Source organism: Strix uralensis, chromosome 2, assembly GCF_047716275.1.
Source record: "Strix uralensis isolate ZFMK-TIS-50842 chromosome 2, bStrUra1, whole genome shotgun sequence".
NCBI lineage: Eukaryota > Metazoa > Chordata > Aves > Strigiformes > Strigidae > Strix > Strix uralensis.
Window position 1 is genome coordinate 2,462,193 of NC_133973.1, and position 22,919 is coordinate 2,485,111.

Genomic DNA, 22,919 nt, shown 5'->3' on the forward strand with positions numbered 1-22,919 from the left:
CTTGTCAAAGACACTGCCCTTAAACTCATGTTTTTCTTTTGTAGGGTGCTCCCCCCACTGAGACAGATTTAGGCAAATCCCGAAGAATTTAAACATAGCCCAAACCATAATCTAAAGTAATATGCTTCCAAGGCATATATCATACTGTGGGCCTTGGACAAGACCGCTGCCAGAACTTTACTATTTAAGTATATAGGTTCTACATGAGAATGGAGAGGAAAAAACCTACAATACATTAGGGAAAAAAAAATGAGAGAATGCTTTGGGTATTATACGGGTCAAGGAAAGACTCAAAGCAATAACTTGAAAGCGCCCCACTAAGGGAAGGTCCCTTGTAGATCAAATGCAAGAAGCAACAAATGGAAGTGAACACACGGATATTAACTGTATAGGCTTTACGTTAAGACTATCATTACATTCAGCTGTTTGATTACTTTGCCAGAAATTGCACGAAGATAGGCACCCAGGATTTGAAAGGTTTGGTCCATAACCAGCCCACAGAGAAGGAAGCCAGTGGAGCTGAAATGGTATCAAAGGCTTCCCAATTTCCTGAGCAGAAACCCAGAATATATTTCCAGGGGAGAACTACATATAGTTGCAGAGACAGATTCTGATTAACTGTTACAGAGATAGAAAGTCCCAATATAACAAGAAAACCTCAGCATAGTCTAAGGGTCCTCACACATTTTAAAATTTGTATCGATTTAATAGACTATGACAGATTTAATAGATTTTTTTAAAAGAGATTTAGTAGAATTCTGTGAAGTACTCCCCTAAGCGCCACCTAGAAGAGCTCAAACACAACCCAGTGTTCCTGCTTTACAGGATTGCTACAGACTTTGAAATTTGCTTTAGTTTCACAGTTGAACTAAACACTGCATTGCAAAGTTGCCCACGAAACAAAAATTAAAAAAATCATTTCAATCAATTGAATGTTTTGTTTTGACAAAATAATTTTGTTTTGATTGTTACTTTCAGTTTTGATTTAAATTTTATATTAGAACATAGCTTATATTTTTGAAAGAAAAGTTTGAAACAAAAGCATTTCTGTTTTACAAATGCTAAAAAGCTTTATCTGGAAATATGAATAATGAAAATAAGTAAGAATCCTAGAAGTATTCTATTTTTTTGTAATGAACCAGTATTTCCACAAGAAGAGAATACCACTAGGTATTTTTTTAGTGCTTTTAGTCCTGACCTTCAGTACTCTTTAGTGAGCCTCAGAAGCTTGTAATACCTCTGCAATGCTATCAATATATCAGTGACAATCTAATTATTATTAATAATCCAGCTGGTATGTTGTTCTTGTCCAAGAACCAGTGGAGCTTACCAATGTATGAAAGGTAAGAGGCTTTTTCAGACAGTCATTTATGTAACAACTAAGACACGTCTTGTTGGGTTAAGTACTCTTAATTACTATTGCCATTTGGGGAAGTATCAAAACCAGTTCTGAGCAGGATAAAGCAGCAGACTGAAAGTCACAGAGAGTCCTACAGAAGAATCTGGAGTGAGAAGTGAGGGGAATGCTAGTTGTTTCTGCTCTGTCCTTAAACTTAACTGGTAGAGAAATGGAAGAGCAGTTGAAATTAATAAGGCATTTAACTTCTAAGAATTCCTTTTTCTTTAAGCATTTGCCCCAACTGCTAAGAAGGCTCTTGATCACTGCTCATACATCTCCAAACGAATCAAATGCAAAATACCATGAAGTCACGTGAAGCTTGACTGAAGATGTGAGACAAATCCTGGCCTAAACCAGGAAGAATGCAAGGATTTCACCTAGATCAGGTAGCAGCAAGTGTGCCAACACATGAAACTATTCACTTAGGAAGACCAGAGGAGCGCTGAAGTACAGCTAGGCCTTTAACCATGACAGCACCCAGTGATTGCCATCCCCTGGCTATTTCCTTCTCCCATGCCATTTGGTGAAGGGTTTTTTGTAACCTGGACAGAATCTTAGTAAGAACCAAATAATTTTTGTTTCTTATAAAGTGAATTTTTGAACGCAGTGCTTGGAGCAGAAGTCCAAGGATTCAAACAACTGTACTGCTTAGTCCCCCACAAAAGCACTTTCTAACTGGAACTTGAACTTACCTACTACATTGGATGCCACACTACACTAAGCAAGGTTGGGGAAAGTCTCAGGAAGCACTGTTGGGATTAACTCACCTGTGGGGGTTTTTTAAGTATTAGAGTTGGGGAGAGGTATTTGGGAAGAGATAGTGTGGCTAATATAAAAGAAGTTTGGATTGCATATCTTTACAAATACTTTATGACCATATGAGAGAAATACAAAGGCTTGTTCAAAAGCCTGAACTACAATTACATCTAACAGAGCTTTTCCTGCTGCACACCAAGCAGACTGTTGAATTTGTGTTCTGCATACTGGGCCCATGTAATGACACCTTCCACGATCTGAAAGGAGTTGAACAGAGCTCTCCTTCATCTTGTGTGTGGCTTCAGCTAAGGCTGTCTGTAACCCCTTCCTAGCACTAAGATTTCAGAGCCTAACTGCCCGAGGAAGACGACTGACTCCCTCACTCTTCAGAAAATAAAGACTTAGAGATCAGAGAAAACAGAAAATACCCAAATGCCTCAGCATCCTCAGCGCTAGCAGTGAATGATCCTCAGGCTTAGATGCGCATTAGGTGAAAAGTTTCTGTTTCCTAAACACAGTGCCTCTTCCCAGTGAGTGACTCTCAATCATCTGCTACCAGCTTCCCTCTCCCTTAGCTGGTCTTAGTTACTAAAACAAACAAATGAAAAAAAACCCTCCCTCTGCTAAGCATCCCTCCCCTCTCCTCTCTCACCGTTCCTTGCATCTCCCTTCATGCCTCCCAGGGTTTGTTGTTTTTAAGCCCCTGCACTAACACCTGCTCTCTGTTCTTTTTTCTGTTTGCTCAAAACTCCAGCCCCTAAAAGCGAATTTGGAGAAAACTGGCTTTCTCTAGTTGCCCCATTGTTCTTCTCAGGCAAGATCTATTTCAGATGTTTCTATTTCAAATATTTAATGACAGACCTATTCATACAAAGATATGCCAACACCACTCCCCTGTTTCTTTGGCATGATGCAGAGCACAGAAAAAGATTGTCGCAAGATACAAGGATTCAGTTAGTCAATAAAATCAAGTTCTAACTTATAAACAGTACGTAGCAGATTCCATACATTGCCACATTTCCCAAAAGCAAAAGCCTGACAAAGACCAGTTTCAAGGGAGGCCCCATGGGACAGACACATCCAGTTAGCACTACCACAGTGGACCCTGGCTGGCTTCCCCTCCAACAGGACCTGAAGAGAAGCCAAAGACTGTACCGAGCCCTGCAGAGTTAACTTACTTTTGGGGTCTTGCCTTCACTGCAATGTCATTTGAAAGTACAATGCTAATGTTGCCCCCAGCATGACTCCCACCCACAACAGAAGACTCTTGCTCAAACTAAGCGCTATTTTAACTTGACTCTTTGGCCTAAAAAAAGATTCTAAGTGGCAGCCCATGTGTTGCCGTTACTAGTGTCAGTAACACAGTGGGAACTCAGCAGTTCTCTAGTTATGGGTTTAAAGTGTCGAGCTAAGGCCCTGTCTTGCAACTGGGGTCTAGACTAAAAACACACAACCCTTGTACCCGGTTATCTACATTAAGCTCATGCAGATAGCAGGTGACAGTCTGACACGAACGATCTTCTCCTCAGTCTCTGCAGTACATTGCTGACAAATACACGCTTCAAGTTTGCAAGAAGAAACCACAAGCGTACAAATCAATATAGGACAGAGAACCCTTACAAACATCAGTCTACAACACTGTTGTGATAAACCGATTCAAAACATGTAAAACAATACTGGTTTTAAGCATTTTTACCCACTACCTCTGCCTGCCCAGGCTATCATTTGGAACAAGGGGGGCTTTCTGCAAGTACCTTACAGTCACCGTCTGTGAAACACAGCACAGCTGCACCAACAGCCAACTCTCACATGAACACAGCATGATCAGATTTTACCTCTGTCTGAACTGCAGACCTTATATATATGGACAAAAGTATTTTAAGGCACATCGTAGCATGTGAGAGCAAGCTGAGGTGTCCATTATAGATGGTGTCTGTGTGGCAAATCCAACCTCTTGCATCTTGACTCTTACCGACATAAACCCTCTCTTCACTCTAATAAGCTGGCATGAGATGAGCAAATTTGAGGACAGGCAACTAATACAAACCACCACAGAAGTGGCCATATTGTCATCTGAACATCTCATGCTCTAGTTTATTTACAGTCTCCAGGGCTGTAATCCCAGCTGGTAGTTTTAATTAGTAGTGAATGTACTTTCACAACAAATTGGACCTTCTCCTTCTTGGGCATCAGAGATCCCTTCCACAGATGACTGTGGAATATGAAGAGACAAATTTGGGGGACGTCGGGCAGGCAGTTTTCTCATATCACATATCTGAAAAACTACCATCACTCTCTGGCTCACAAGAGGACTTGGCAGCAAGTCAGACTATTTTGACTATCCAGAGGACTCTTCCCCCAGTGCCAGAGTAGTAAGAGACAGGCATCATGGAAGCTTGTAACACAGCATAAACTAATGCTGTTCAGAAGTCAATACAAAATTGTGAACTACAAGGCCAGCTGCAGGGGCTGTCTTTTGCTTATGGGTTTTAAGCCAAAGCATGGGATAACATGGCAAGCATCATCAGGGTATGTACATATCTACTCTCTTGCTGTTATCGTGTAAGAGTAGCTTTGCACGTTCTGTAGCCATCAGTAAATGCCTTACTATAAAACTGCAAGTGTAGCAGGGGTTTAACTGCCTTTTTCCTCTAGCTGCTCGGGGATGTTTCTTTTCTTGGCTGTAACCAGTTGCAACCAGTTGTGAATAAGTCGTTATCCCTCTGTGCAACTCACAGCAACTAAAAGAAACCAGTGTCATTATGCAAGTTTCCAAAAAAAAAAAAAAAAAAAAAGTTTTGTTTTATGGTTAATTATCCATGGTCTATTTACAAAATAAATCAACCCATTGTGCACCACCAGGATTTGTGGCCTCATTTGAACTTTGCTTTTCATTAATCACTTTAAAAATAAAATCTAACTAGATTTTTTTTTTTCCCTTTTTGGTTTATTACTTGCATCTGGATATAAATTATAAAAATGGTGAGAGAACAAAGTATGGATTATTCACTCTCGGTTTCATGACTTACATGATCTCAGTCTTGTCTTTCTCCACGTGCCTAAACAGATGCACAGTCCAAAAATTCCAACATTCTGTAAGAAATGTAATCACAAGAAGATTGAAATATTTTTTTAAATCAAACTTTGACTTATTAAAAAAAAATAATTGTAAAGAGCTTCCCTTAAGAAACAAAAAGGTGGGCAAACATTTACAAACATATTTAAGCTACTGTAGGAGGCCAATAAAATTACTCACGTAGATATCTAAGTAACACACAAAAGTTTGTGAGCTCTGAGTGCAAGGCTATTTTGTTTAGACAAAACCTACTTGCAGGCAGGCTGGAGAAGGCAGAAAATGGATAGCTGATTTCTTTATAGTGCTTACAATTTATACAAGAAACCAGAAATATTTTTTTTTTCTGAAAATGTTTTAATTATATAAGATGTTTAGACTTGTCCCCACGTGATGAGAGAGAACTACTGAATTTCTGAAAACTAGCCAGTGGAGAGGCAGGCGAAGGACATTTTTAGCTGATCTGTTAAAAACCTAACTGTATTAACACTTATTTCACTCTGATAGGAAATAAAATATATATTTGCATAAAACTGAAAACTCGCCTCAGCTTCAACTAAGAAAGTTTGAACAATGTATTTTTTTCCATTACGGACTCTTCAAGTAAAACTAAAAACTAAGAAATGTTGATAAACAACCACAGTAAAAGCATATCTAACACCAGGACATCAAAATGCTGCCCCTCTCCCCAGCTTTTTTTTTTTTTTTTTTTTTTTCATTTACCAGTCACTCTTAAGCATTCTTTGCCTTCACTATGAGGAACAGAAAGTCACAGTGCTCCACGGAATCACTAATGAAATGCTGTGCTGCCAGTAGGTCAAACAAATGTGGTTCTGCTGCACTCAAGACGACAACTTTTTACTTCAAAGCTCCTGAGCTGGATGCAAGTATAAAGGCGACTGAACACAGCCAACAGGTATCTTTTAGAAACCGAGATGAAGAGTTGAAGCTAAGACATTAGATCATTAATACTACATATTATTACTAATAGGAGATGAGGAAGGTAATTTTTGGTTGCCTGTTGGTGCAAAATAGAATCGTAGAGATTTGAAAAGTTAAAGAAACCCACTGCCTCCTTCTTCACTTTGCAGATGGCTGAGCTGCTTTAACTTTCATTTCCAAAAGTAAATTAGCTCCTACTTAAATGAAAGTCAAAACTTAAAGCTGCCTCCACCTGACTGCAAAGCACAGCAGCCAGTCTGGGAAAGGAATGGATAGGCCTTCAAAGAAAATAAAAGCCTTTTTAAGTGACTCCTAATATGAACGCCTGCCCTTGCAGCAGCGAGCTGTGGCCCTACAGCCGCTTTCCATTATAAATGCTAAATTGGGAAATGTTTAACATTCTTTGTTTAATCTTTGCAGTATAAAGAAAAAACAGCTGATTCTCAGAAACGCGACAGCCTGAGCAACCATTATGGATCTCCCTCTCTCTTCCTCAAAGCAGAACAGACCATTTCTAGCCTCAGTGGTGACTGACACTTTTTAATCAGAAATGTGTATTTAGATGGATCCCAGAAGACAAGATTGAAAGTTTGTCTTTTTCTTTTTAAAGTCACGTAAGGGGCCTAAGGCAACCAGTATACTTAATAAAAACTGTAAGCAGAAAAATAGTTTAAGAAATATATGTAGTGAAAACTATGGGCAAAGATGGTTTCAGGTGTTTTCTGCACTGTTCTCTGTTAATACCTTTCCACAGTCTTTCCATGAAGAGCATTATTATTCATTTTGATTTAAAACATTATCAACTGAGTGTGTTTTTCTCTAGTTCACAGCACAGTCAAAGCAGTGAGTCCATCTATTCTGCTGCAACAAGTCACAAATAAATCAGCAAAAAACTCGGGAACGAACAATCCTCTTTGCTGCTTACACAGATGAACTCTCCTTGTATCTTGTCTCTGCAAGAACTTCCCTAAAGGGGTGAGTTTCAACATGTGTCCTAAAAGCCAAATAAGTCAGAGGTTTCTTCAGTCAAAATTATGAAATAATACCCCAAATTGAGTCCCCACAGAAACTGAGCTGTTTACAGTTAGTTTTCTTCCAAGATTTTACCCTGACGCACGCTTGCCAGATTATCAAGTCTAGTTCCCCGCTCTCTTTTACTACAGGTGTAAAGGTCACATCCTCAAGTGTTGTTTTAAGCCTCCGCATCAATAAGGTGAAGAGAGCCTACCCATCCTTCCCACCCCAGCCACCAGCATTCCCTAGTTGGCAGCGATGAGACCAGATGCCCACGAGCAAATGAGGATGTGCTCCTTGCCCAAAGTGGATACGACAGACCGCACGGTACATCCTCTCGCGGGCTGACACTGATGTGCACACTCAGTCCCCAAACAGAGCCCTCTTCATTTAGTGACGACAGTAAAATATTAACCACTGTACAGAAGAAAGAGCAAGATGTCGACCCTGCTCTAAGCGCTGTGCCCATCCCTACACCGCTGGACTTCAGCGGTCCTTCCCTGCGGGTGTCATGGCCCACCCGCATACATCGGGCTTAACAACAAAGACAAGAATATACAGATTTTTGGATGTGAGAAATGAACCCTCTGCTTCGTTTGCTGTGAATGTGTAAGATAATAATTTTAAAAAGGAGGAGTGCAGGAACATTCAGTGTGACTAGGACTGATACTTTTGTTACAACTACTCTAAAAATATTGCTTCTTCGTTTCTTAGGGACTTCTGTAAGTCAAAAAGACCTGTGAAACTATTGAAGGCACTAGCAATGAATTACAGATTGTGAAGGACACAAAATTGTCAGAAACTTAAACCAAAGTGTCTGAGTTGCCAAAAACACTGTTCTGAGGAAGGGAGGGAGGAAACCTTGCAGAATAATTACTAGATAAAAAAAGACTACTGTAGCTAATTCATCACATTGCTGGATATAGCAAAATCATACTAGCTAGCTATTTTTCAAATATACCCAACCCCAAGCATGTGTCAGGGAAGAAAAATAATGAAACTTAACAATAAAAATTAATGTAGAGCTCTTTTAATTTTTGTTGTTATTTTTAAACCTTTAGGGTTCATATTTAACTTTTCCTCTAAAATAACAAAATTGAATTTAACAAAACTAAGGCACAGATCTTCATAGTGGCAGGACTCAAACAGCTTATGTTTAAAAATAAAATACCAGAGTCTTTTTAAGTTGTGAAATGAAGACTTATTCATTAAAAATGAATATTAACATCTCATTTCAGACACTGTTCAAACCATCCCTTTTGCCTATTTTGCCTATGAATTTAGGAAGACAGAAGTTTCACAGGTTGCATGTCTAGCATCTGGTCAAGTCAAATCACCCTCTCCTCCATAAATTAAAATTAGATTTCCATTCTGCAGAAAACACAAAATTCCATCATTCTGGTCGCTGTTCAACTGCGTATATATACCCAGACTTTTAGCAGCAGGCATTTCCAAGGTTTTTCTTCTTGTTTAATTAGTAAATACTCAGAAAATAATTAAATGTGTGTTTGACCATTAAGGAAGGTTAGTGCCTTGTTACAAGTCCACCTAAGCATACAAAGCAAAGCTGGGGACTGAAGACTCAGGAAGTTAGAGACAACCTAGTGACATGTGAAGAAACTTCGCAGTAACTGAAAAGCATGCAGATGCCTTTAAGAGGGAAATTTGCTTGTCCACTGTTGAAAGTTATCAGGTTTTGTACACCTATTCCAAAGAAGTCTTCCATTGTAATTACTGCAGACAAAAAAACCTTAGAGACTGAAACTGAGACGATGGGCAGAAAGTAATTTTCAGTCAAATACATATGAACACTCTTTTGATTAAGTTAAACACTGGAATCGTTATTTATCATGCTCTCTGTAAAGCTACACAGTCTACATCTTCCAAGCATTTTATAAAGGGTTGAGAGCTATTAGGGACACCAGGATAAGGGATCTTAAGGAGGTCACTCTCCTCCACTGCATTCAACCACGTCATAAACTGCTACTGATATGTTGATTCAACCCTATCTTACAACTACATATTTCCAGGCCCTATAATTTCTACAGGATAGTCTTCCAGAATTTGATCCTCTGCTGACTAGGGTCCTCTCTGATTTCCAGCTAACATTTATATACGGTTGGTGCCCACAATTTGGTCTTTGTGGCAATGCTGGCCTGAAGTTTAAATGATTTTTTAACCTCTCCAAATAATTTCAACACCTTCTCCCTGTGCATTTAAACCCACTTCACAGACATTAATAAACCAGCTTTAGGATATTTCTGTAGGGCACAACAAACCAAGTATCTACTGCTATAATCCCTAAGAGATTCTGTACCGAGACAGAAATGGAGGCAGAAGTTTTTGTTGCCCAGAGCCAAAGCAAGGGCTGGTTTCAGAATCAGGCAGGGAATCCAGGTGTTCGAATGCACTTTTGAATATATAGGTACTCCCCAGTAATTTGGTGAAATATACAGCTTATAATACTTAATATACTATAGAGCTTAAAATATTCCTGTTTTCACAAAACCCTATTTCATTTAAAGCTTGTCTCAGGGATCACTGCTGAAATATTTCAGCTTTAACTATTCTTTCTATTATGCCTGAAGTGGGCATAATTCACACTCAGGCTCATTTTATGACTCCTTTCCAATGCCAGAAAAACACTTTAAAATAACTGAGAATCAAGCCCTACAACTTTATAATTGACCTAATAGACTCCTGACATAATGTCAAAAGAATTAGCAGCATTACACTAGGGAAGAATCCGTCCAAGAATGTGCACGCAGACAAGAATGATTTCTAAAGGGCAAAAGAAAATAAACCCCGACACAATGCTCACGACCACAAACAGGTCAGATCCTCAAGTGGATAAAATAGGAATAAATTGGTTGCAATAAGTACAGGAATAATTTCTTCCTATGATCAAAAAGTGTGAACTTTTCTTAGTATCGACCCTCTTCTTCCCCATTTTGAACTCCCTCAAATTCCTCATTTTTTATTCTTTTAGCAGGGTTATACATTTTTTGCTTGCATTTGTCAGAAATCAATTAAAATATCCCAACCAATGCTAATCAAAAGGATCTCTGGGTCTCTATGTGCATCAATCACTTAAATTAAATAAAAACATACAAAGTTCAGCGCAACTTAAAATTTCACTGCGCTTCTGCACTTGCTGCTGTTATACACAGACTGACCTGACACTCGTGTTAAGGTCAGGAGAGGAAAGGGAAAAAGCTTTCATTGTATACATCCAAAGTTTGCGGGGGGAGAAGAGAGAGGAGGAGAGAGACAGAAACACTGTGCAGAAGCCAGGGATGTTCCAGAGCGCACTGTGACAGGAAAATACTCAATAAGAATTCCTCCAGCCAAAACCAGATCTTAAATAGATCCATTGTCTTCCAGCCCGAAGCCCTTAAAAAGGCTCGAAATTAAAGTCTGTGCTGTGGGCACCCGCTCGTTCTTTCCTTTCATCAGGATTTGCAGGTTTTAATACAATCTGTCGTGAGGAAAAACAGTAGAGCCGTACAGTCCAGAGAGGTAACAAAAGCGAAAGGCAGGCGAGAGTTACATAACTGGCTTTTTACATAAATATTACATTGAGAGATATTTTGCTTTTCAGAAAGGAAAAAGGATTAAAAAAAAAAAAAAGTACAAAACCATGCCAGAGAATTCAATCCAACCACCCTTACTCCTTGTCCCTCTTTCGCTTTGCAACATGCATCGAGTAGTTAAAGTGAGGTTTTTCTTTTCCTTTTTCCATCAAGACTAAACAAATAACCGATTCAGCCTTAAACACTTCATAATAGTTTTTCTCATATTACCTGAAAAGTGCACCACATCATGGAAGCTGGAAAAAAGTCTTATTTTAAAGCACAAGCAAGTCTGCCTTGCTTATCTGCAGCACAGGGCAATTAGAAATGACCATGGATGTTAAACTAACTCCCCTCTGTACAGTCTGAGAAAAGGGAAAAAAACTGCAAGTCTCCCCATCTGTTATTTCCTTTTTTTTTTTTTTTTTTTTTCTTTCCCTTTTGGCTGTAGAAAAGCAAAATTATGCAAGAGCTTTTGAATGTAAAGCCTGTGTGCGCTTTTTCCCTTTTTGTCTCTGTGTACACGGTATGTGATATTGCGTAACTGAGTACAGAGTGGGTGGTTAGCATTTACTATTGATTTACACTACTCCATACAATGAATTCAGAGCTCTGAGAGACACAGACGAAGAAATGCAGAGGGGTGAGAGACAGATTTAAGGTATGAGTGAGGGGGGGCACCACGGAAAGAGGGAAGCAAAGTGTTTAGAAACAGAATTATGCCCTTCTGAACCAAACATGCTTTTTTCCCCACCTTTTCATTTTTTTTCCCCTTTGCTAGAAGAGTGGATGTTTAATAAAACCCACGAACCCCTCCATCCAAAAGCAAGGTTGCCCTCCCACACTCATGCCCAAATCCTATTAGAAACTACAGAAAAATATAGATTAATGCCACTGTGGCACTTCTTCTGATAGGTATAAACATGCATAGGAAGCTCATATTCAGCCATGAGGGTCATTAAGGTTACTAAGAGGAATCTTTCTTTAGTAATAATATAAATCAGCTTTTGACTTGCTCCTTCAGGACCTAAAGACTTGTAGGAGCACTGAAATCACGGGCACTGTGCACACAAAGCCCTGCATTTTTTGAGGTGGTAGGGTGACATGGGCATACTGGAATTAGAGACTGGAAACAAGGAACACTTGACCTATTTTGCTCACTCATTAGCCCTGCCAAAATCTCCCCGTTGTTTTCTCTTGTACACAAGCACACACCTGGAGTCCTCAATTTAGACACAGACAGGCCCCTAGCTCTGTAACGAGAATCATTTTGAGTCAGTAAGGTGAAATCCTCTCGTTCCCACAGGTGAACACCCACCATATTGCTGAATCCTTTGCATCCAAGGTGAGACATGGGCTTCCAAATTCTGCCTGCTCCCACTTGACACTAGGTCCTACAAAGCAAGGGAACACCACCAGGCTGGCACAACACTGGACTGCTGGGCATCCATTTATTTATTCATATTGAGCTGGGGATTTTGCTAATAATGTCAATGTGATTCTAAAGCATGTTAACATAGTTTCTAAAGCACACTGAAAGACTGAAGACTAAAAGGAGGTTTATTACAAGCCACGGGAGACACCTAGCCTAGTATCAGAAATGGAGCATGCTGATAACCAAAAAAAAAAAATAAAATTCAACTACCAATGCTCTCAAACCTTCTTTTGCATTATCTTTGCTGGAAGACATACATTCTCCCATATTGTTTTCTTCAGATTCTATGTAATGGGCAACATACTTTTTCTTTACAAGTCTGGCATCAGGCATTTTTACAGATCCTAAATTAGCAAAGCAAGCAAACAAGAAGCCCCATGTTATAAGAAAGGTAAACACTATTTTAAGGAAATTCCACAGATACACAATGTTATCGACTATTCCGCTGATTTTTTCCTTTTCCCCAGATCCACATCCAGTAACATTAATTATGATACTACCAGACAGCATGCAGTCAGGATCTCTGTCAGGATGTTAGAAAAAGAAAATGGTAACTCACTGTCTTGCATGTGCTTATGCATTTTGTTGCACAAAACTCAAATTGCATTGAAATTACTCAGAGAAGTTTTACACAAAAAGTCATGTACAGCCTAACTATTCTGATCTGTTTTAAAATGAAACTGATCCTTAAGAGAAAAGATTAAGTCTCCATAAAGGGGAACCTAGGTGTGCAATCTGGATTAAGGACTCATTAACACACGTGCTCAGGCACGTTTTCTTTGCTCAGCAGGAGAATGCTGGGGAAAAGAAATGAGACACAGAAGACACAAACTCTACCATGCGGTCACTAGAAACGATGCTTCACAACCAAACTTCAAGTGACGCTACGCAAGGTGTCACAGGAAGACTGGACCATAGGACCAGCTTCTCACAAAATTCTCTTCTGAATAGATGCATGTGAAGAGGAATGTATTTTTCAGCACCATTTACACACTTAGTCTGGATGTTTAGTATGCCCTCGTCTTATGGGATGCGTTGTAGAAGCTGAAAGTACATTAATCTTACGGGATGTTATCTAAAAGAGAAAGAGAGAGAGAGAAACTAAAGAAATACCAGCTAAAGGAAACCAAGCTTGAATATCAGTGAGAGGAGCTCAAACGCTGCTGTGCTTGCTTTATCATCGTCCAGAGTACATTTAATGTATATTTATTTTATATTTAAGCATTAGTTTGCATGTTAGATTATAAACAACTGGCTGTGGATTGTACATATCAGGTTCAGCCAGAGATCTGAATTCCCTAAATATATGGGGAGACAAGTTAGGGAGTTCAGTTCTGATGTATTTTCTACTTGAGGGCTATCAAGTGGAGCTAGCAAAAGTTTCCATTATCGTCAACTTGCCTTCAATCACTCAAAAATTTTGGAAGCTTCACTATGTACATTTCCTATTCTTAATGCCTACTTAATCTGAAATTTCATGAAAACAAAAGTTCATCTGCATATGGGGAATGTGAAAAAAAAAGAACATCCAGAGATTTAAGAGAAAGGGGGGAAAAAAGAGAGATTAATGTCAAAAACATTAACAACTTAAAACATGAATGGACTCATAACTTCTAAAGGCAATAGTGGCTAGGATTCATGTTTCAAGAAAACATTTTCTACTGAGATGAAAATACTGAAGTTTTTAAAAGTCCATACAGCTACAAAATCCTACCAGATATTTTAGAAGAGCATCTTGGATACATCCTCAGGTCAGAAAATCCTAAAAAACCTTTGTGTGTGCTAAAAAACCTTTTTGTATGTAACTGTATGTTACAGTCTTTAAATTCTTTGATATATGTTCTCCCTACAAGACAACATACCTACAAAGCAGCATTATTTTTCACTACGCTAGACAGCTGGTTAGGGTTGGTTTTGCTTTTTTTGATTAGTGAAACACATTAGTAGTAGATACCATTTGCATGTATCAAAGATTCTATAGCTCTGTATTTGCAGAAAAACAATGTGGCTTCTCAGTAAAGACTTTATCATAAGGGAGAGACTAAGGTTATAAACAAGATATTACTCTAGGATTTCATGATTTTGCATGTAAGCTTAATGTTTCTCAATACAGCTTCTGTCTTTTTAATGACTGTAGGAGGAGATAAGCACAGTGCTAGGTTGCCATGGGCTTTTAATGGCAAAATGAATAATAAAAAAATATTAAAATGATAGAGAAAAAAAAATAAATACATTAGAGATGCTTGCCAACTCTTCTTGCTAGTTAAAGAATCAATAAACCTTTTGCAGACCTTCTGCAACATTACTTTCCTTGCAATGAAAGTAACTCACAACAAATAAGCTTTTCTTGGCAATATACCTTTATTTTTCTCCTACCAACTGCTCTTTCACATGGACCTTTTGGACTCCACTCTTTTGGAATGACCATGACACAGCAGAAATTACCAAACTTTCCCCACCTCTCAACCAACCTATTAAACATGTGTAATGGTGTTATTTCCTAACCGTTCCTACAGACTGACGTATTTCCAAGACGCTTTTAGTCAAAATGAATGGCAGTAAAATTGGCAAAGACTCAGAAAGTAAAGTCCAAGGAGACTAGCAAAGAACTGAGAGTCAGAAAAAAAGATCTCTGGATATTTTTGCCACGTCTGCCAGAACCAAAAGAATAAAGGTTATGTCAGTGTTTCCACAATAAACTTCAGTCTTCAGGACTAACTCAGCTGCAATGATCTGATCCAGACTGAAATCAACACATGCAAGGTTTTAGATCAAGGGTAGATTTTTTTTTTTTTTTTAAATATATTTCCCCTACTGCAAATACAATGTAATGTTATAATTTAATCCAGTAAGGAATTATAAGTTTATCAGAATAAGCGAGAGAAAGGAGCAGGGAAGCAGAAAACAAAATTCAGAATTCACAGTGAATGCTTTCTGGGGTAGCATAACTTCCCTGCCAGATATTCCCTATGAGATTTTGAAAAGACCATGTCTCTATAGTAATTGGGGGCTCGGTATAACCCCTGTACAAACAACCTTAATACTTGTTTTGGTCCCTAAAAGTCAAATCTTATTTTGAAGCAAGTGTGGCTGTTATAACATGCAGCAGACTCAGAAGAGACTAGGAGGGACTCAGAAGAATTTACTGGATAGGTCAGTTAATTTTTGAAGTACTGTAATTTATCATATTCATTCACTTTGTACCTCTCAAATATCACTCTTACACTACACGGGTTTCATCCTGCAGGAGTCTGAGTAACTTAGGGAATTTCAGACAAGAGAGCTCACACATCTGAGTCCCCAAACTGCAGAGGGCAAGGTACGGGCAAGGTGGTCGCACAAGGCACGTGAGAGCTGTGCCCAGAGCGTGCTCATCCTCCAGCCCAGTGGCGGGTGCTGCTGCCACCGCCACAGCCACCACGAGCAGCACCACCTGAACAAAGCCTGCAGGTCCCAGTTTCATAAAACTTCTCCACTAGTTTCAGGACAAGAGAAAGTGCCAACACCACCTACATCAGTTAGAGATTCCCCCAGTGTCTCATTGTTCATATCCATACGACCTCAGACTCCTCGTTGTGTTTAATTCAGGTATCTCAATAGATAAAAATAAGCACCTTCACAGGGTACTTCATGTGAGTCAAATATCAAATTTTTAGAAAGCACCTAGATGATTGGAAATTGGGGTAATTGGGGTCTAACCCAAATAACATGCTAAAATATACCTGGAAGAGCTTATTTTCAGGTATCAAAATAAGAAAGCAGAGTAAAAAATGGCTTGTACCAAACCACGTAACGAGTTCAGAGGCAGAATCCAGATGTTCTGAGCTGCCTCTCTTTTTATCTGCATAGGAAAATTAGCTCAGACTAAGAAAACTAGCATTACATGAGCTGAATACCAACAGCAAAGCTTTCACTACTTGACATGTTAATGTTCCGTCGTTGGTTACATTTTGTCATATCGAGTAGTGTTGGTCTGAGTATGTGGTGTTTACCTTTCTTCTGCTTTGCTGTGAGTTCCTTGGAACACAGAAACTTGACAATACTCAACAGCTAATGACATATTTTGAAAACAATTAAGTAAATTAAAAATAAGTGAATTGTTTGCAACGCAATACAGAACATCAGCAAGAGTATTTTCTACTGTTATTTCTTCATTTTTTCTCAAGACTGTCAGAGTACTTGGTAAAAAGAGATACTCTTATTGAACACCTCGCTCCATGAGCAGTTCCAATGAAATCATGAGACCTATTAACAAAACAAGGTATTACTCAATTACCCAACTCTGTGACATAATTATTATCAAATCTACTCACAAACAGGGAAATAAGTACATGGATTTTAAACAATGTGTGCAAGATCTCACTCTAAGTGAGTGGCCAAGCCGGAAAGAGAATGCCAAACTCTCAGTTGCTAGCCTCTTGCTGTAAACACCTCAATAACACCTGCACTATACAAAAAAATATAAAACAGAGTATTGACAGTTTTCTGGCATTTTTCAGCAATCTTAATTTATCTGAACACCCTCATCAAAATGTTACAGAGTAAGGAAAATTTGATTTTTCAGCACCCCCCCCCCCCTCCCCGAATAGCTGCAATGCTTTCTTTATATCTAGTAAGATTAGGACCTTTTTGACTGTAAATACCTATATTACAGCTATGGATTAGCCAAAGCTATATTGCCACAACAGAGAGAAAGCTGACTGTTAAAACAGGCATCTGAGATATGCAAACAGAAGGCTAAGATACACATATACACGCACACTCACAATATTATTTCTGAAAGCTAATTTTGTCATGAACGTAAATGTTCTTCCCAATATTTAGCCACCCAACTTCATTTGGAGAGACTGTGGGACCTGAAGCAAAGAAAACCCGTTGTACAGCAGAAGCAGAAAGTTGACAACACAGTGCGTGAGGCTTATTTTAAAATAGAAACCAGAGGTTGCACTTTCTCAGACTGTGGGTTGGGATTTTTATTTTATTTACTTAAATTTTAAGGTAAAGTTACAGATGTTATGCTTTGTTTCCATCCTCTGACTTCAACCCCAGAAGAAACTATACAATGACTTGTATTAAGCAAACGGTTAGAGATAGTAAATCTTCTGTCATAATTGCTGCTCATATTGGAACAAAGTTTTCTTACCTTTCTACTACATTTGCTGAGAGCCAACAGTGTCATCCCCTCAGTCATTTCAGTGTCAGCTACTCTTTTATTATACAGAATGCAAGTAATAATGAAACTGTGCTGATCTGCTTGCTTTCACTCTATATAGTGTCTATATTTATAGGCTTATGCTTCTATTTGAATCTATATTTATCTGCCTTATCTGCCTACAGTGCATCTGTTTCTCATACACACAGACATATATACATATACACACGTGCATGCACACAAATATACAGACATATATAAACACCCATACGGGCATACCCAAGAATATGCATACTTACAGTAGGCTTCTGTTCAACAGTAAGATTTGTATAAATATAAACATATGCGGTATACACAATATAAACGAAGACACATGCACAAAGAAAAATCATAAACAATTACATGAATATGCCTTGCTGGCTTTAGGAAGGTTTACTACTCAGCGAGCTGCTGAGTCAAGAGGCTTGTATACAATTAGTTTCCTTTACGTTACTCTGCTGCCGTAGCTTTGCGGGCAGTAGCAATTTTTGCTGTTATTTTGCCTGGAGTTTTTTCTGCGTAAGCTTACTTGGCACAGTTGTGAAATCACTGCCATCTCGTCTGTAGACTGATTCCCTCTTGGTACTACTAGCAGTTTCCCTCAGGCTAGTCATTACAAAGGCCAGAGTTAAGTCACCCCGTGCCAGTTCAGGAGACCAGCCCCTACAGGGAAGGAACAAGGTGAGACTCCAGATCCAGGTCACTCTGGCAATTTTAAGACCAAATTTTAAGAATAAACAGCATTTTCCCAAATTACCAGAAGATATACGGGGGTATTAACCTTCATATGAGGAAAAACCAGCATGTCACACTTCCACGTATCACCAGAGAGAGTTGCAGGTATTCTGTCCTGTTACTTAGACTGGAGCTAGGTCTTGTCTAGCTAGCAAGAAGAAAGGTTAAGGCTTCTGTTAAGTCTATTAGAACTGGCAAGGAGATGACAAGAACTGAAGCCTGTGACACTAAGGTCTCTATGGTGCCATAATACGATAAAGCCTACATTAGGCCAGTTATGTAAACAGATTGCAGCATCTGCCCACTGGACAATCCTAATTCCATACTTGATTCGCTCACATCCTACCATCTCAAAGGGGTGTTGGAGGAGGAGGTTCCACAAGATAAGTGCAAAGCTAAGCAACAAAGTCTCTGAGGATTTCTTTCTGTGTCCCTCATTGCAGAAGCTATATTTTGGCTTCCCAGTTGCTCATAAGACAGTGAAAATGAAGTGCTGATTCAGTACACGACCTCTGGACTCTTCTGAAAGGAGCAGGAATCCCTAAGTCAAAAACTACTGGATATGTAGGCTAAAGAACAAAGATACAAAGAACCCACTGGGTATAAAGGGCAGGTGAAAAAGACAGTCTTATTCATAATCATTTTGAAATCCTGCCAAACTTCAAATATGGCCAAACAACGTATCTTGGCATTATACAGGAGTAGAAAACTATACTCAAGTCTAAAAAAAATCTCCCCTGAAATCCAAATAATAAGTATATTAACTAGTAGCTTAATGGTAACTTAATCATTAGGGTATATTTTAAAACTCCAAAGAAGTTCTGTAACTCAAAATCAGGAAAAAAAAACCCCACCACCTTAAGAAGACCTTTCATGTCAAGATCATGTTGGATAACTAAGTCAGAAATACTATTACCTAAATCAAAGACTTCTGGATAATTCTTTCATTCACTTGATCATACTGAGGAACTGCTCCTCTAGTAATTTTATGCTTATCCGGTATTAGATGGTCCATTTGAAAGGGTTTTCAGAAAATCTACAGACAAGAAGGTATTTAACTATAATATGTATATGCTTTCCACGTAGACACATTTTCTACATATCTTAATTTCTTTTTGGTCTTAATATTCCCATTATTCTCAACCATTATACTGAACCACAGCTACTGAACAAAACCCCGTTCATGGCCTCCTCACTGTTAAAGTTACCCCTTACCCCCTGCTGGCTGACACAACCATTTTAAAATTTAAAAAACATAATTCCATCCTTTTCACTTACTGATTTTTTTTTTTAACTGCTCAGCAGAACTTACATAAGTAACAGGGGATCCACTCTACTTGAAAAGTTTTGCCATCTCGAAATAAAATACCAGTTTGAAAGAGGGAAGAGAAAGGATTTTCTGTTAACTTCTGCATTATCTGAGCACCATCAATCTGGTAGGGGAAAATACTACCATACTGCTAAAAATGACAATTTTGTGATAACTGTAATGACTCTACATTTATGTTGTCTTTAGCAGTGACCATTTAGCAAGCAGGCCATTCATTTTTTTCTCAGCAGGGTATTTTATAGTTTTAGTGTGTTTAAGAGCATTTCTAAATTGAAAAACATTATTTAATTATTCAGGTGGCAACAGATTGATTACAGAATATAGTTTCTCTCTGAGGGTGCCCTACAATGTACCTTTATACATATAAGAAACTATTTAAGCATTTCTTTGATGCACAAATGTACAAATTCCTACCTCATTTGTTCGGCATTCTTTGAAATTCTGTAGGTTGAACATAAAAGGAATCTGTTTAATGCAAACTCTCTCCTTTCTTATGACAAAGAGAGCGAATATTACCAGAGTTCAAGAAATGCATCCTTTTCTCTGTACACAATGCACTGAAAAAATACAGACCGGGACAAATGTCTAATACATCTTATATTGCTTGAAAGAGAACAGCTATGTTAATACATAAATACCTCTCAATTCTTGGCACATTGTCTGCCAATATATCTTAATATCTGACATACATCTATCCCTCCTTAGGAATCCTTCTATTAGATTTGCTAACTGATATCTATGATCTTAAACTTATATATTATTTCTTGGAGAACATTTAATGGTATGTTAAAATTCAAATTAGATAAAGTAACCCTCTACTTCCAAATAAATTAAAATATAAAAACTTAAGCCCTATCCTTGCCTTAACAATAAAATATAAAAACTTAAGCCCTATCCTTGCCTTAACAAAAGACTCATGTCATTTTATGCTGATGTAACTGTATGGGTTTATAACTCAGTCTTATATTAGTATAACTATATCCATGCATGAAGTTGATCTAGTATAATTACTTCAGTAAAAACATCAATCCTTTCAAATAGAACAATTATATTAGTACAAAATCTATGCACATCCTGGGCCTTAGTATATGTCTGAAATCTAAGACAAAATGGTAAAGACCAGCTGTCCACTCCAATGGTCACAATTCCTGATTAATCTCAACAAAGCTGAAAGTGTCCCAAATGTATCAGACTTAAAGAGAGTAAACCACATGGGCTGTGCACTAACATGTAGAATCAGAATTTCAGAGACTAACAATGAGCATTTAAAGATTAAAAGAAAATATTTGCCCAATTTATCAACAAACAGTAATATGAAATTATAAAGCGGAATCCTTTTGTTGGCTTTATTGGGACAAATTCAAAAAATGACACAGATACTGTAAACCAACCAAGTCTGTTTAGCAGCTCTTCTTAGAACAGGCTGAAATCTCATCAGCAACAACTGATCAGTGCTGCTTCCTAACAAACAAAAACTTAAGCTGTAGATATACAAGTACAACTTGGCACCATCATCATCTCTCGATGCAGTAGAAGCTCTCATATGGCCAACAACACTTACAATTTGGAAGCAGGGTAGGCAGTATGCTTTCTGAAATATGCCATTCCACCACTATCTCTACTATTTTACCCATAACCATAACAGAAGACTAAAAGCGTGACTTAGAAAAGTCGGTAACAGAAACCACAGAGCTGTACTAAAATTTTAATGCTGCCTGAATGCCTAGCTTAGCACAATGCATAGTTTTTCTTTCTCTTTTTCATTTTTAAAGCACTCCCAAGTAGTATAGATGACTTAAGAACAAAATACACTCTTGAAACTAAGATATCAACAGATGAATTTTAAAACGTTATAAAGGACCTTCCCAAATGGCAATACTCCAGGGCTTTAGCACCGAGTTTGATATATCTTTTCAGGAGCTCCTAGTTCTTTATAACCCTCAAATACTGTGTGATTTTCTGAACAGAAATCAGCCTTATTCCTCCTTGGAAGCCAGCAGAAACCCATTCTTGAGAGAAAGAGGGGGGGGAAAAAAAAGTAAAAAAAAAAAAAAAAAAAAGAAGTGTTTAACTCTGTAGATCATCTTGACCAAAATAATGAATTACCTCAACAAAGAAGATGCTGGCAAAAACCTAAGGAACTATCGTAATCCTATCACTATTAACTTAAATTGATCATGCCAGCTCTCCTGGATAATTGTTACAAATCACTTGTCTCCTTACGCAATGAAAGAAAAGTATCCTCCTCTCTGCAGTAAGCACTGAAAAGCCATTGAGTAAGACTTTTGTAGATAATTATCTCAGGAAGTCATCTTGAAGGCCTAGAGAGAACCTAAGTAATGTGTATAAATACCTGATGTGGGACAGTATAGACAACTGAGCCAGGCTGTTCTCCATGTTATTCTATGAAAGGACAACAGAGAATGGACACAAATGGAAATACAGGAAACTCCGTTTAAACGTGAGAAAAAAAATTGATGGTGAGGGTACTCAAACACTGGAGTGGTTGCTCAGAGAGACTGTGGAGTTTCCATTCTAGGATGAGATATTCAAAGACTAACTCAACACAGCACTGAGCAACCTGCTCTAGGTGATGCTGCTTTGAGCTGCAGCATTAGACTAGACAATTTCCATTGGCCCCTTCCAACCTCAATGGTTCTGTGAAATTTTCTTTTCAGATATGAATTTTAGGACCTACATCAAAAAGTTTTAAAATATCTTCCAGTGCATGGCTTTATTTGAATTAGTCCTGCTCAGAAATATAAAGCTTGACTGCAGACTGTATAAGGTTAACAGAAAAGACGGAAGAAGTATCCATATGCTTTTATAATATCTTCAGGAGCCGCAAAACACACATCCTGTCATGTACTTTGTTTATGATAGCTGCTGGAGACTGATAGAGACTCGGGTCACCATAATCCATACACTGTCAGATCTCCCTATGACATTTTGCTTTAGGAATCAAATCTTCATTCCACATCTAAACAAAGTCTAAAGACTCTTTTATCCATCTGATGTAAATATGTCCAAGAAAGAAGTAATGATCTCCTGTACACATTCAACCAGATATTTTTTCTAGGCTAACAAACGCTTCTGAAATTCCAACATGTGAACGAACAGATCCGACTCAACTGATTTACACCATCAATAGTAACCTGCAAACTCTTGCCTACCCTAAATTAAATTTACAAAAAGTATGATTATTTACAAGCCAAGATAAAATAGTGATATAATTCCTAAAAGTCTTAAAAGTTTTTCCATGATTTCTCTTCATTTGGTACAAATAAGAACTAGAAAGAGTTACAGCAATTGCAGCGCAGAAAGAGGTGAAGCAATAATCACTCTATTGAGGTTTCAAAGCCAGAAAAACGCAGGCAGATACTAACTACCTCAACTAGAACACCTACTGGAGAGCCCCAAGTGGATGCATATAGAGCTACCTATATTCTTAAGAATTAAAACCAGTCAAACA

At 38.2% G+C, this 22,919-nt stretch overlaps 1 protein-coding gene across 12 annotated transcripts in view; it reads right to left on the reverse strand.

Annotated features, from left to right (window-relative positions):
* ZBTB20 (zinc finger and BTB domain containing 20) overlaps positions 1–22,919 on the reverse strand; it is a 492,314-nt gene that overhangs the window by 232,240 nt on the left and 237,155 nt on the right. For 11 of the 12 annotated variants that reach the window (XM_074852854.1, XM_074852881.1, XM_074852914.1 and 8 more), the window contains one exon: positions 5,185–5,248. The exons of the other annotated variant lie outside the window; for it this stretch is intronic. The gene's annotated coding sequence lies outside the window, so the exon portion shown is untranslated. The remainder of the gene's footprint in view (positions 1–5,184; positions 5,249–22,919) is intronic. 12 annotated transcript variants of the gene reach the window in all.